General features: G+C 35.6%; 1 long non-coding RNA gene across 1 annotated transcript; it reads left to right on the top strand.

The window, feature by feature from the left end:
* The first annotated feature begins 11,453 nt into the window (after positions 1–11,453).
* Positions 11,454–12,924, top strand: LOC121050948. The gene is made up of 2 exons (XR_005804482.1): positions 11,454–11,489; positions 12,622–12,924. It is a non-coding gene; the product is annotated as an uncharacterized LOC121050948 (long non-coding RNA).
* Positions 12,925–14,784: the final 1,860 nt, after the last annotated feature.

Below are 14,784 nucleotides of genomic sequence, written 5' to 3'. Positions count from 1 at the left end.
TCTCATCTCGATCCCTGTTAAAGTGACGAGATCACATATCTGCTGTAAATATGCCTGCAACGAAGGACGTCCCTACGAGAGGACGTAGCGCCACCCTACACGGAGGTAGGCATGACACCAACGCCAAAGAGAGTGACACTCTGGTGTTATAGGCCATGGCCCCAGTAAGGATGCATGGGAGGCCCGTGTGTTCGCAGGATACTTTGATACATACCAATCCTTTGATCATCAAGACTCAAAATCCGTCTCATTAGAATCTTCTGGATTAAGGTTACCGTTAGGGGACGCCTCAACGTCAGAACCTATTCATGAGAATATAGAGCACTATGAAAATTACACTAGTGTACATGAGACATGGGATAGAAACTCCATCATACTTGATGATGTAGTTGCGCATGAGTTTATTGAGTCTGATGATATCGAACCACGCTCTGTTGATGAATGAATGCCAACGTAGAGAAATTTGGCCTAAATGGAAAGATGCGATCCAGGTTAAGTTGGATTCTCTAACGAAGAGGAAGGTTTCCGAGCCAGTGATGCCAACACCTCCTAACATAAAACCTATTGGCTAATGGGTATTTGTTAGAAAGCGTGATGAGAAAAAGAAATGGCAATCTCGCTTTATGGCTCAAGGCTTCTCACAAAACACCCTGGAATCGATTACGATGAGACATATTCTCTCATAATGGATGTCATTGCACTCCACTACCTTGTCAGTTTGGTAGTTTCCGAATAACTGAACATGTTGCTTACGAATGTGGTCACTACGTATCTCTATGAGGATCTAGATACAGAATATACATTAAGGTTCATAGTGAACTTTATTTACCTAAGTCAAGTAGCTCTAGACCACATAGCGCGTTTTACAAAGAAGTTGAAACGCTCACTAAAGTGACTACTTGATTGGGAAGGGATATGCCCACGCATTTCCATAACAAGTTTCGGATTCTATCGCTGTTCATGTTGGACATGATCTTCACTAGAAGCCCTTAAAGAGTTAAGAGAAACTGCTGAACATTTGAAATCCAAGTTTAAGATGAAGAATTTTGGGAGAACATGATTATGTCTCTGTTTGGAACTTGAGCATCGTGTCGATAGATGTTTAAGCATTTTGAAAAGGTCAAGCCTTTAAGCACCCCCATGATCGTCTGTAGTCTTGATCCTGAAAAGGATCTTCTTCGTCCAAAGGACGATGACGAAGATGTGCTAGAGGCAGGAGTGCCTTACTTGAGTACAATAGGCGCATTATTATACTTAGCTCAATGCATAAGACCGAACATCTCATATGTAGTGAACTTGTTAGCTAAGGTATAACTTTGCGCGAACGCGACGCCATTAGATTTGTGTAAAAGATATCATTCGGTACTTGAGATGTACGACTGATATGAGCTTGTTCTATCCCTATAAAGAGACTATAGATTCGGACCCATCACACACCAAAAACGCCGCCAACACTGACCTACATCCACTATCCCCATCCCAAAACGATAAGCGTTTTGGAAGGTTTTGCTAATGTTGGGTATCTCTTTGACCCACACAAAGGTCATTCCCAAACTGGTTAAGTGTTCACCATGGGTAAAAACCATGATATCTTGGAGGTATACAGAACAAACTCTAGTCGCTATATCTTCGAACAATGCAGAGATTATTGCTCTTCACAAAGTGGTTGGTGAATGTATATGGATTGGATCCATAATTCCGCATGTTCGAACAATTGTGGTTTGAAGTCTACCATAGATGAGTCTACGAGCATATAAGATAATGCTGCTTGTTTTGAAGCAAGGCTACATCAAAAGCGACAACACCAAGCATAATCAGCAACAACAGACTCTCCTCAAGATCAAAATAAACTAGGTTCGATCTGAGGACAGTATGACAGACTTGCTTACTAATTCATTGCCTAAATTCCACTTTCGAGAAACATGTTGGTAGCATTGTTTGCGGAAGTTATCCAAACTCCAATGACCGTAGTTATCAGGGGGAGGTGTCTACATGTAAGATCTCGAAACGTGAAAGGTGTGTTGTGCTCTTTTTTCCCTTCGACAGAGGTTATTTTTGTCCCACAAGATTTTTGTTACTCGGCAAGGTTTTTAATGAGGCAACGAGAGGAGCACCACGTTTGGGCAATACGGGGGAGTGTTCAAGTAAATCCAGAATATGTGTCTAGCCTAAACTCTAAGTCATTTGACCTAGTAGTAATAGGGTTTAAAATTAGAGATATTCATAGATATCTGATTAATTGTACGATTATCTTTCCTTGTATAACTCTGATTTTATGTCTTGTAATCCTCTATATAAAGAGACCCCTATTATCAATGAAAGCACGACTCAATTCTCTCCCAATTTTGGTTTTCCTTAAACAAGTTTATTAGAGGAAAAAGATAAACTCAATATAGAGCCAAACGTGTATAAAGGAGCCATTACCAACTATCCATCTTAAGCCATTAATAAGAAGATGTCTAGCATCCAAAATTCTTTTCCAAGCCATAGAAGCAGATGAAGTTTTTTTGCTGTAAAAAAAAGAATTACTATGTAGATATTTGTTTTTAACAATCTTAATCCACCAATTATCTGGTTCTGTTAGTATTTTCCAACCTAGTTTGGCAATAGCAGTATTATTGAACTTAGATCTAGGCCTAATACCAAGAGCCCCTTAGATTTAGGGATACAAACTTGTGACCAAGCAATCAAAAATTTGAAACAATATTTACCTTTTGAAAAGTTGCAGCATTTGTCGTCAAGAGATTCAGTGATTGATCTTTTCGGACATTTAAAATAAGAAAGGATATGGTTAGGCATACCTATAAGATTTAATTTAATTAGGGTAAGTCTTCCACATCTTGAAAGAGTTGAACATTTTTAGCTTGCAATCTTCTTTTACAGCTTCAAAACTAGATCTTTATTATCAACTAGATTTTTACAGAAAATGATATTATTAATACCTAAATATCTTCTACTAGAGATTATGATTAGGAAAATTATTTGAGTAGTAAATAGTACATTTATGAAGTTTTACTTACTGACAAGAAGCAGCAGTAAAAAGATTAAGAACATTTCTAATATTTCTTGCAGCTGTAAGAGTTGTTTTAGCAAAGATAAAACCAGCGGCGGAACCAAGTAGGAGGCTATATGGGCTCAAGCCTAGACAATATTTTAGGCCAAAAACCCCTAAGTGTGTGTGCGTGTGTGTGTGTGTGTGTATATATATATATATATCTACCTTCAGCCCATACCAGCCCAAAGAAAAAAAAACAACTTATCTGCAACCTCCGTCACCTCCTCGAACTCTCAGCCTCGCCTAGTCGCCTCTTAGATGCACAGCGGCGTAGTAGCCAGCAGGTCGATGAGATGCAGCCAGTTCTTCTCTTCGTGATATTGAGTCGAGTTCTTCTTCCTATACTGATTTTCAATGCAGACTTGCAGTCATCTTCTCCGGCTTTCCCCATCCAAGCTTGCTTTGTTTTCTGAGTTGCTCCAAAACGGAAGGTCTTTCTCTTCTTTTTAGCTAAGTCTCTTGATTGGTTTAATGGGTTTGTTGATGGAATTAGTGTTCCTGATCAATTCTCTCTTGATTGGTTTAATAGGTTTGTTGATTGAAATAGTGTTTCTGATCAATTCTCTCCTGATTGTTGTTGATTTCTTTTCTTTGCTGATCAATTCTTTTCTTTGGTTTAAGGCACAGTTATCTTTTCTTCAATTCTATATTGTGATTAGTCCGTCCTTTTTCTTATTCAATGGCATGCGTTCTTTTCTCTACTCTAATAATCAATAAAATGGTCAATCTTTCTCTGGAAATATGAGAATAAGGTAAATGTTTGAATGATGCAAGCATGTTCGTTTTGAGAAATTTGGTATCAAGACGGTCAGTTGGGGTCTTATTCCAAGTTTACCATACAACTTTGAGTTCAGTAATGCACTGTATCTTGATAATCCTCAATTCGACCGAGAGTCCTGGTTTAAAGCTCATAGTAAGGTTAGTGACTTTTCTTGAAAGGAGTATATATGTACAATCTTTGGAATTGGTAAGTAGGAACTAGAATCAAGATGAATTAGGAGGGGAAACATAAATTTTCCCAGATTTTGAAGGCCAATACAATTATTTACTGATTGTCTGCAAGTGAAGCAAGAATAGAACAATCGGGGGTAAAAACCTATTGAAAGATTCTCAATTTGGACCCAACAATCAAACATGCTTCCACCTGAAGAAAAAAAATTAGTGTACTTCTAATTAGCCTAGACAAGTCTCGGATCCTGGTTCCGCCACTGGATAAAACAATCATATGCACGTACGACCACGAGGAGAAGTAAAAGTTCGTACTTGGTTCTTTGTTCTAGCTATAGCTTAAATATTGCAGATTTCTTATTTTATTAGTAAGGTTCTTTGTTCTTTACTAAAGTTGCTTGAATGCTTTCCAAAATTTGATCATATTGCAAAGTAAACTTTAGGATTTTTTTAAAAAAATTGTTCATGACTTTTTACCCAATAAAGGCCCATAGCAAAAGATCTGGTATGGACCAATCATGCAGCAACCGAAGAAGAATCAACGCCACAAATTATGGACCTTGGTCGGAGAATTGAATTCCCATTCCTTTCATTCAAAGAGAATGCCAAATTGTTTCTTTTTACCCAAATAGTTTCGATCTATTTAAGTCTCAAGGTGGCAAGTGGCAAGTGGCAACAAAGCCCCGAAAATTCTTCTACCCACCTAGGTGGGTGGTCATCCACTATGTTGTCAACAGATCTTGCTTCCTGAGGCGACTAAACGATCTGAGCCATCCGATCAGTCCGTCAGCATTGTTAACAGTGTTTGAAAAAAAAAATGAAGTAAAAAAGACGCAAGTTCTGTAGTCCTATTTTTAATCTTCATTGTCTTATTCTAAAAATATCTTCATTGTCTTTTCATCTTCTCCGCCAGCATGGTGAATTTTTTGAAGCCAAATAAGGCCGTGATCCTCTTCCAGGGTCGCTTCGCCAGCCGCAAAGGCATCATTGTGAAGGCCATCAACGAAGGCATTGATAGGAGCATTTTAATGCGACGTTTTAACTGTTATTTCCCTACATTTTCTGCGTTATTTCCTTAATAAAACTCTGTTTAGGAAAGTTTCCATTCTTCGAATGGGAAAGTTCCTAATTGTAGAAAGTTTCCGTTTTGTAGTTTCTATTTTCCATTTTTAGAAAGTTTCCATTTTAGTTTAAGAAAGTTTCCATTTCTTATTTTAGAAAGCTTCTATTTTCAGGTTTTGGGAATAAATAAGCTGAATTGAGTTCATAAATGGAACGAGAAGCTTCATGAAGATGACATGGCAAGGAGAGAATCAAGGAAGAGTTTTTTAAAAAAAAAGGAAAATATATTTTCCTTGGGGATTAAATTTGCCGTGTAATACTTAAGGAAAAACAAGGTGACAACGTGGGAATTGAAGATGATTGATTGAGGATTTGAAGGAGAGATTTTCTTGGGAGACTTTTATGGAAAGAAATATTGTTGGAGGAATAATTTGGTGTGATTGCCAACGTGAAAATCAGAAATAATCAAGGAGATGACGCCAAGAGAGATTCAAGGGAGATATTTATGGAAGGAAAATATGTGTGCACCAAGGAAAAGCTCAAAAGGCGTCTAGATTCATCCCTAAATTCCCTAAAGGAATGTTGGCCGAAATTCATGAAGAAAATCAGAATAATACAAGGAAATTCGGCAATTAAATATTAGGGAGGTATTTTAGAGAATTTTGATTGGTTAGAACACATCACAAGGCTTACTTGGCATTCTATGATTGGTTGGACCACATCACAAGCTTACTTGGCAAATTATCATTGGTTGAAGCTATGTGGAAAATTCTGATTGCTTGGAGAACCCTAGCCGTGCCCCTATATATTCTCCCCTTTTCTCACCATCAAACAGAAGTTCCTCTCTCCCCCATACAATTTACACTTTAGAAAAAAAATCAGAAAATCTTCTTAGCATAGCCGTGAGTTTCTCCATCCTCTAGTCATCTCCACGAGTTCAAGCAAGGCCAAGGGAGAAGAAGCATAGCCGTGAGCATCCATCATCCATCTCCAACCTTGAAGCTTGCTTTCGAGATTCAAGAGACCACCACATCAATCATTCATCACCATCCCCATCTCACGGTGTAATCCGATTCTCCTTTGTAACCTTTGCTTTGATTTCGTTGGTTTTGTTCTAGTTGACATATATGTATGAACAAATATTTATTTCTGGAATTTTTATGATTAATTGAGAATTTTCAGATTCATATTATTGTGATTCGAGAGTTGCTTATGTGGGTTTGTTTAATTAAATTTGCGTTATAGATAACTTTTGTATTTTAATCTTATGTGGTTGCAAACACTTAGGGTTTTGATATAATTGGTGCTAGGTTTAAGAACATGAAATCGACTTTTCGTTTTGTGTAAACTTGAATCAAAGTAGTAAAGGTTTTGTACAAAGATCGAATTTAATTAACGAGGATTGCAATTAGGTGGACTTTTCCATACTAAGTTGTACACTTGAGTTGATAGCCTTTCTCTATGTGTAATGCGTTAAACATGACATGATTGACTAGCTTTCTAGGGTTTGATTGCATGTTCGATAGGATTAATCTAGGTGCTTTCGCTTAGGTTAATTAGCATTGAAAAGTAAAAAATGGGAATTCATTTGCTTTCGAATGTTTCACATGATCAACTCCTTTCTCATGACTTAGATGAACAATATTAGGGTTTGAGTCAATTTTAATCATATATTTCGATTTTGATCTTTGTTCTCTCATTCCATTTGTGTTTTTATGTTTTTGCATTTTAATTCTTTTGTTTACTTAATTTATTTTCGAAAACCCAAAAACAAAATCTCCCTCCTTTTCGTAAATAATGTTTATACTTGTGAATATCTTTGTAAATATTATACTTTGTTTTAATTTTAATTGTTTAATTGTTTGATAATGACAGGTGTACCCTCAATTTGAAAAGTAAAAAATGGGAATTCATTTGCTTTCGAATGTTTCACATGATCAACTCCTTTCTCATGACTTAGATGAACAATATTAGGGTTTGAGTCAATTTTAATCATAAGTTTCGGTTTTGATCTTTGTTCTCTCATTCCATCTTTGTATTTACGTTTTTGCATTTTAATTCTTTTGTTTACTTAGTTTTATTTTCGAAAAAACCCAAAAACAAAATCTCCCCCTTTTTCGTAAATAATGTTTATACTTGTGAATATCTATTATACTTTGTTTTAATTTTAATTGTTTAATTGTCCTACATTGACAGGTGTACCCTCAATCCCCGGAATAGAACGATCCCTATTTATTACGTACTACTAATGACATTTCAGGGTTAAATTATGCGCTTGCTTTTAGCTGCATTAATTTTTGGCGCCGTTGCCGGGGATTGAAAAATCACTTGTTAAATATGTGAATATTTGTTTTGTTTATATGTTGTGTTCGAAAAAAAAAAAAAAATTTTACTTGTTAATTGTTCATAATTTGTTAGTTAATTAGTTAATTAATTACTTAGGTTGTTATTTATATTATTGAATACGAATTTTAATTGTGAGTTGTAAATTAAAGAAGGAATAGGTGAAGTCGTGTTTATTAATATTGGCCTAAACCCCATATTGGTACCTAGTCCAGGTCCCTTAAGGTTGAGGGCGGCCTTTATTAACATTCATTGAACTGTCTTCACACTTAGGATCTTTTTCATCCAAGTAAGTATAGCCTATGTGGGATGGTGTCTAGGAAGGGGACAACGCTCATGACAGGTTCTTGAATCCAGAAGTGCTTACAAATGGGCCTAAACCACAATGTGGGAGTAGCTCATGCCAAAATGGATTCTACCTCTCGTGGTCGCCCTCCCCTACCTGGCCATTTCAGTAAGGTTGCCCAAAGGATGTAGGAGAGACTTGGTGTCTAGACGACTATACTTGGGCCGCACGTCCTCTTGATTTACCGCTTGGAATTTAATTTGATATCAATGATATATATAACAAACGAAAATATTGTGATTCACTAAGGTATATTGGATTAAACATAGTCTTGAAAAGGGTAGCTGTTTCAGTCCCATTGCACATCGAGACTCCCTGTTCCCGTACCTAAGTGTTGAAAATAATTGTAAAGGAAAGGAAAGAATGTAAATATTTGTAAGTATTTTCGTACAAAGAAAGAAAAGAAAAAAAAAAAAACATTTGTGTAAATATTTTTCATGTTTTTTTTTTTTTTTACTCACTTGTGTTCTTAACTTGTGTCTTGTGTACAATGTACTTGTTAATTATATTTGTAGTTTGTAATTCTTTGTTACTTGTTTATATTTTTTTTGTATTTCTTTGTTAATTATAGTTACTAACTTTATTTAATGGAGGTACTGTCTGGCTGAAAGACGTTAAACTCAAGCGCTGCTTGGGAGGCAACCCAATTCAGAAGTAGATGTGGAGGAGAGCCTTCAACGCAGATTTGTTTTTTTTTTCTTCCCTACTTCTTTACTTTGTAACTTTTGTTTTTCTTTGAACTTTATTTTCGTAAATTCCATCTCTATATGCTTAAGTGTTTCATTGCATGCTTTTGATTGATTACATTGAGGACAATGCAATATTTAAGTGTGGGGGAAGGGATTTACACTTTTATCTTGAGTCATATATTGAAAAATACAAAAAAATTGAAAAATGTCAAAAATTTAAAAATTTTCGTTGCTTTTATTTTTGTTTTTGAGTCTTAGGATGCCCTTTCAACTGTCTAGGATGATTCTATATCTCTGAAATCATGATTAAAAGAGGATCACAAAATTGAGATGATTTCTAAAATGGTATTCTTTGGTTAATTGAGATATATGAAAAATGTATGCATGTGTAGTGGATATGGATTTCGTGACTTTGGTATATAATATGAGCATGTTAAGATGAGTTTTGATTCATATAAACCCATGTGAGATATTGAGCCATGTCCCTTTTTCTTGGAGTGATAAATGAAAAATATATTCTTATTTTCTTGGCGATGTTTTGATGATCTCATTATCCTTTCATCTTGATTGACTACTTGCCATAGATTAAGTTTGATGGACTAGAGAATGCTAGAATTCACTCTTGTGCTTGTTGAAACGTTATATCAATTCATGGCCCTGATTCTGGAAAGGATAGAGGCACCCTAGGAATTACCACCATTGCCAAATAAACATGTGTCCTTAATTGTGCCCGTCGTGGGACCCCCCTAGATAAGCCCCTTTGAGCCTACATTAAGCCTTTTCATTCCTCACCCTTAAAATCCTTAACCCTAAACCTTAGTATAATTACACTCCTACCCTTTGTTCTAGAAACTTAGTGGAGCTAATTTTGGGACTTTACTTAAGGATTTGGCATTGAGAATGAAGATTGAGAAGAGGTGAAAGTTCAAGTGTGGGGGTAGACTTGTCCATGAAAGAAAAAAAAAAAGTGAAAGCCGAAAAAAAAAATGAAAAAAAAGAAGAAAAAAAATGTGTACGGCTAGAAAAGAAAAAGAAAAATATATATATATGGATTTTAGTCCCCCATACATGGTGAGTTTGGAGATTGTTTTGAATTGAAGGCCCACTACTAAAAAATTTGGCCTTTGTCCAATTCACAAGAGTTCAAGGGAAGTTTAAAATGAAGGTTGAGCCCAACATGAAGACATTAGGCCCTTTTATTTTACCCCTAGGAAGGACATGACGTTTTGCTATGCCTTGGTGGATTTCTAGAAGTCTCTACATCTACATGAACTCTGCTAGGTTTTTAGGACACTTTGTTAAAATCCTTATCTTTCATTTCTTAAAACCTTGAGCCTTAGCCCCATTACAACCTTTGAGAAGACCTTCTTGATCCTTAAGATGGGACAGCCTTTGATGTGGAGATGAGTTACAAGAGTTGAACCTATGGCTTGGGTCCATCCGTGCAAGTAGTTGGTATCTTTCATGAGATCTTTTGAAAAAAAAAAAAAATTATATTCACAAAGTGCTTTTCGTTTCTTATATATGTGAGCTATTTGATTGTCTCAAAATATTTTCTCTCACATATAATTGAGTGATTATAAGCTTTTAAGCATTGCCTTGAATTCTGAGAGAAGAAAGAGTGGATACACCTTGTGAGGATTTGAATCATACTTGTTTGAAGCATGCTTAACAGAAACCATCACCATTGTTCCAACCAAGTCCTACTTGTGTATATGTAAATTATGTGTTTTAATTAACTCTCGAATGCCAAAACATTGATTCTTGGCTGAGTGCTAATCTTGGTGTTATGAAAGTAAGAGATTGCTGAGACAAAAAGTTGAAGGGCAATAGAGTCATTGTTTGTGTAGAGTCTTTAAATTTTCGTTGAGTCTTAGTTGAGTCTTTGTGTGATTTTGCTAAGGGACTAGCAAAAGCTAAGTGTGGGGGAATTTGATAGGAGCATTTTAATGCGACGTTTTAACTGTTATTTCCCTACATTTTCTGCGTTATTTCCTTAATAAAACTCTGTTTAGGAAAGTTTCCATTCTTCGAATGGGAAAGTTCCTAATTGTAGAAAGTTTCCGTTTTGTAGTTTCTATTTTCCATTTTTAGAAAGTTTCCATTTTAGTTTAAGAAAGTTTCCATTTCTTATTTTAGAAAGCTTCTATTTTCAGGTTTTGGGAATAAATAAGCTGAATTGAGTTCATAAATGGAACGAGAAGCTTCATGAAGATGACATGGCAAGGAGAGAATCAAGGAAGAGTTTTTTAAAAAAAAGGAAAATATATTTTCCTTGGGGATTAAATTTGCCGTGTAATACTTAAGGAAAAACAAGGTGACAACGTGGGAATTGAAGATGATTGATTGAGGATTTGAAGGAGAGATTTTCTTGGGAGACTTTTATGGAAAGAAATATTGTTGGAGGAATAATTTGGTGTGATTGCCAACGTGAAAATCAGAAATAATCAAGGAGATGACGCCAAGAGAGATTCAAGGGAGATATTTATGGAAGGAAAATATGTGTGCACCAAGGAAAAGCTCAAAAGGCGTCTAGATTCATCCCTAAATTCCCTAAAGGAATGTTGGCCGAAATTCATGAAGAAAATCAGAATAATACAAGGAAATTCGGCAATTAAATATTAGGGAGGTATTTTAGAGAATTTTGATTGGTTAGAACACATCACAAGGCTTACTTGGCATTCTATGATTGGTTGGACCACATCACAAGCTTACTTGGCAAATTATCATTGGTTGAAGCTATGTGGAAAATTCTGATTGCTTGGAGAACCCTAGCCGTGCCCCTATATATTCTCCCCTTTTCTCACCATCAAACAGAAGTTCCTCTCTCCCCCATACAATTTACACTTTAGAAAAAAAATCAGAAAATCTTCTTAGCATAGCCGTGAGTTTCTCCATCCTCTAGTCATCTCCACGAGTTCAAGCAAGGCCAAGGGAGAAGAAGCATAGCCGTGAGCATCCATCATCCATCTCCAACCTTGAAGCTTGCTTTCGAGATTCAAGAGACCACCACATCAATCATTCATCACCATCCCCATCTCACGGTGTAATCCGATTCTCCTTTGTAACCTTTGCTTTGATTTCGTTGGTTTTGTTCTAGTTGACATATATGTATGAACAAATATTTATTTCTGGAATTTTTATGATTAATTGAGAATTTTCAGATTCATATTATTGTGATTCGAGAGTTGCTTATGTGGGTTTGTTTAATTAAATTTGCGTTATAGATAACTTTTGTATTTTAATCTTATGTGGTTGCAAACACTTAGGGTTTTGATATAATTGGTGCTAGGTTTAAGAACATGAAATCGACTTTTCGTTTTGTGTAAACTTGAATCAAAGTAGTAAAGGTTTTGTACAAAGATCGAATTTAATTAACGAGGATTGCAATTAGGTGGACTTTTCCATACTAAGTTGTACACTTGAGTTGATAGCCTTTCTCTATGTGTAATGCGTTAAACATGACATGATTGACTAGCTTTCTAGGGTTTGATTGCATGTTCGATAGGATTAATCTAGGTGCTTTCGCTTAGGTTAATTAGCATTGAAAAGTAAAAAATGGGAATTCATTTGCTTTCGAATGTTTCACATGATCAACTCCTTTCTCATGACTTAGATGAACAATATTAGGGTTTGAGTCAATTTTAATCATATATTTCGATTTTGATCTTTGTTCTCTCATTCCATTTGTGTTTTTATGTTTTTGCATTTTAATTCTTTTGTTTACTTAATTTATTTTCGAAAACCCAAAAACAAAATCTCCCTCCTTTTCGTAAATAATGTTTATACTTGTGAATATCTTTGTAAATATTATACTTTGTTTTAATTTTAATTGTTTAATTGTTTGATAATGACAGGTGTACCCTCAATTTGAAAAGTAAAAAATGGGAATTCATTTGCTTTCGAATGTTTCACATGATCAACTCCTTTCTCATGACTTAGATGAACAATATTAGGGTTTGAGTCAATTTTAATCATAAGTTTCGGTTTTGATCTTTGTTCTCTCATTCCATCTTTGTATTTACGTTTTTGCATTTTAATTCTTTTGTTTACTTAGTTTTATTTTCGAAAAAACCCAAAAACAAAATCTCCCCCTTTTTCGTAAATAATGTTTATACTTGTGAATATCTATTATACTTTGTTTTAATTTTAATTGTTTAATTGTCCTACATTGACAGGTGTACCCTCAATCCCCGGAATAGAACGATCCCTACTTGCTTATACTACTATGATATTTTTAGGGTTAAATTATGCGCCTGCTTTCAGGCGCATCAGGCATGTGCGACAATGCCTCGTCGCCTGAATCAAGAAGTACTCGAGCAAGGACTCGACGGTGAAGCCAGATCATGTTTGATTTAGAGTATGTGGGTTTAGGAATCAAATGTTCGATAGAATTTTATGGGTGAACAAATGGATAATTGTAGTAGATGGGCAATTGAATTAAGAATTTGAAATCCCCAAGTGAGAAGGTTGAAGAAGAACCAGCAAAACTTCTCAGACAAAACGCGTTTACTAAGCTGAATTTTTAGAAAACTGATTAACTGAAGACAATAATTACAATTCTATAGCCTTCTTTCAATTTCAAATCAGTTTCATTTTTTTCATCTTTTCTCTGCACATAGAAACTCACAATCCAATCCAGATCTAATGGAATCTCATTATATTTAAGCAATCAATCCAAAGGAAAACTCCACTACTGACATGGGTAATTACATATATTGATTAGATATGAATGGCAGATACTTATTGTAGATCTTCTGTTCCAATGTACTTCAATGAAATTTTGGATGAAGCTTTAGATTCAATATCTTGATCTGGGTTGCAGATTCGACAGAGGCGCAAGATAATTTTGGGTAGGTCTCCTCTGCTCTGGTTTGCAGGCGGCGATGGAAATAAGAGAACAGTAAGGTCGACTTCCCGATTATAATCGCACATCATATTTTTTTTTTTTTTTTTTTTTCAGACTGTCTGTTAACGCGTGTAGTGCACGCTTTGTTAACAGAGCCCTGGTGACCACCCACTTGGGTGGGCTGAAGAATCTCCGACAAAGCACATTACCAACATATTAAGATAACTTAGGCACATGATGATGGCTCCACTATTCAACTTAATTTCCTTGATAACATGTTAAAGGGGTTTTGCACGTACCAAATATCACTTTCTAAACATTATTCCATTACCGTGTTGCCTACGTGATCTTTCACTATTATTCCGCAACTAATTATGGATGATTCTCTTTCTCCAAAAAAAAAAAAAAAAAACATGGATGATTCTCACATTTCAGGTTTCATACTCACCAGAAATTGCCAACACACCATATGAATGGTGTGAGTTATGGGATCAAACCCTTGTCTCCCTCTCAATTCTAATTTAATTAAGGTCTAAATTATATGCTTGGATTCTGTGGGTAATTTAATTAGGAAGAAAAGGTAAAATGATAAATCAATATTACATGTTACAATTTATAGATATAATATTTTTATTTTTTTTTAGGGTTTCATACTCATATTATTACTCACCTCAAATATAACTAGATTTGAAGAGTAGCTTCGTCTTTGGATTTGCATTTTTCTTTAAAATTTGATAATAATGTATTGTTTTTAAAAACACATTCAAATTTACAACACTAGACTAGATTAGCTTGGCAAAAGTCGAAAGGGGCAACTAGTGGTAGTCTACAACGTCCATTGTACGCATAGGGAAGGTAGGCTCGTCTAGACTAACGTGTATTTCCCTCCCCACTTCGGTATGAGACTTGTGCTTACTGTCCTTGTGAGAAGAAGTAGACCATGCCACTTCGGTATGAGTGTCTTCATTCCCGTTATACTGTTGAGCTACGTCGTGGCACGACAAAGCCCCATAATGAAACCGGTTCCAGTAGTTGAGCCCTCTTGACCGACATGGACAAGCACATGCATGGTTTATTAAACATCGAGAACTAAGAAAAATGACTAGATCTAGGTTTCCCAACTTCTTGTTCGATCATGCTACCATAACCTGCCTACGAATCGTTTAATTTTTGTTTTAATTACCTTTCCAAAGAGTTTAATTACTAATCTAAAACTCATCACAAAACTGCTCTAGGTTCGTGCATGCATGCATGCATTTTGTTTAATTAAATGGCCGGTAATCTAGGTTCATGATAAGCACTTTTACCTGATACAAATCTTTTTGTGTACTCTATGGCTAAAGGTAACAGCTTTCATTAGTGTTACTAATCATAAACGAAGGCTCAACTACCAAGCACCAACCTCATTAAGAGTGGACTGCACGATATCATACGTTCTTAACAAAAAGAGAGAGACATTCACTACCAGTACTACACCATTCTGTTAGGTTGT

This window comes from Rosa chinensis, chromosome 1 (assembly GCF_002994745.2).
Source record: "Rosa chinensis cultivar Old Blush chromosome 1, RchiOBHm-V2, whole genome shotgun sequence".
NCBI classification, from domain to species: domain Eukaryota; kingdom Viridiplantae; phylum Streptophyta; class Magnoliopsida; order Rosales; family Rosaceae; genus Rosa; species Rosa chinensis.
This window is presented reverse-complemented; position numbering and strand designations above follow the sequence as displayed.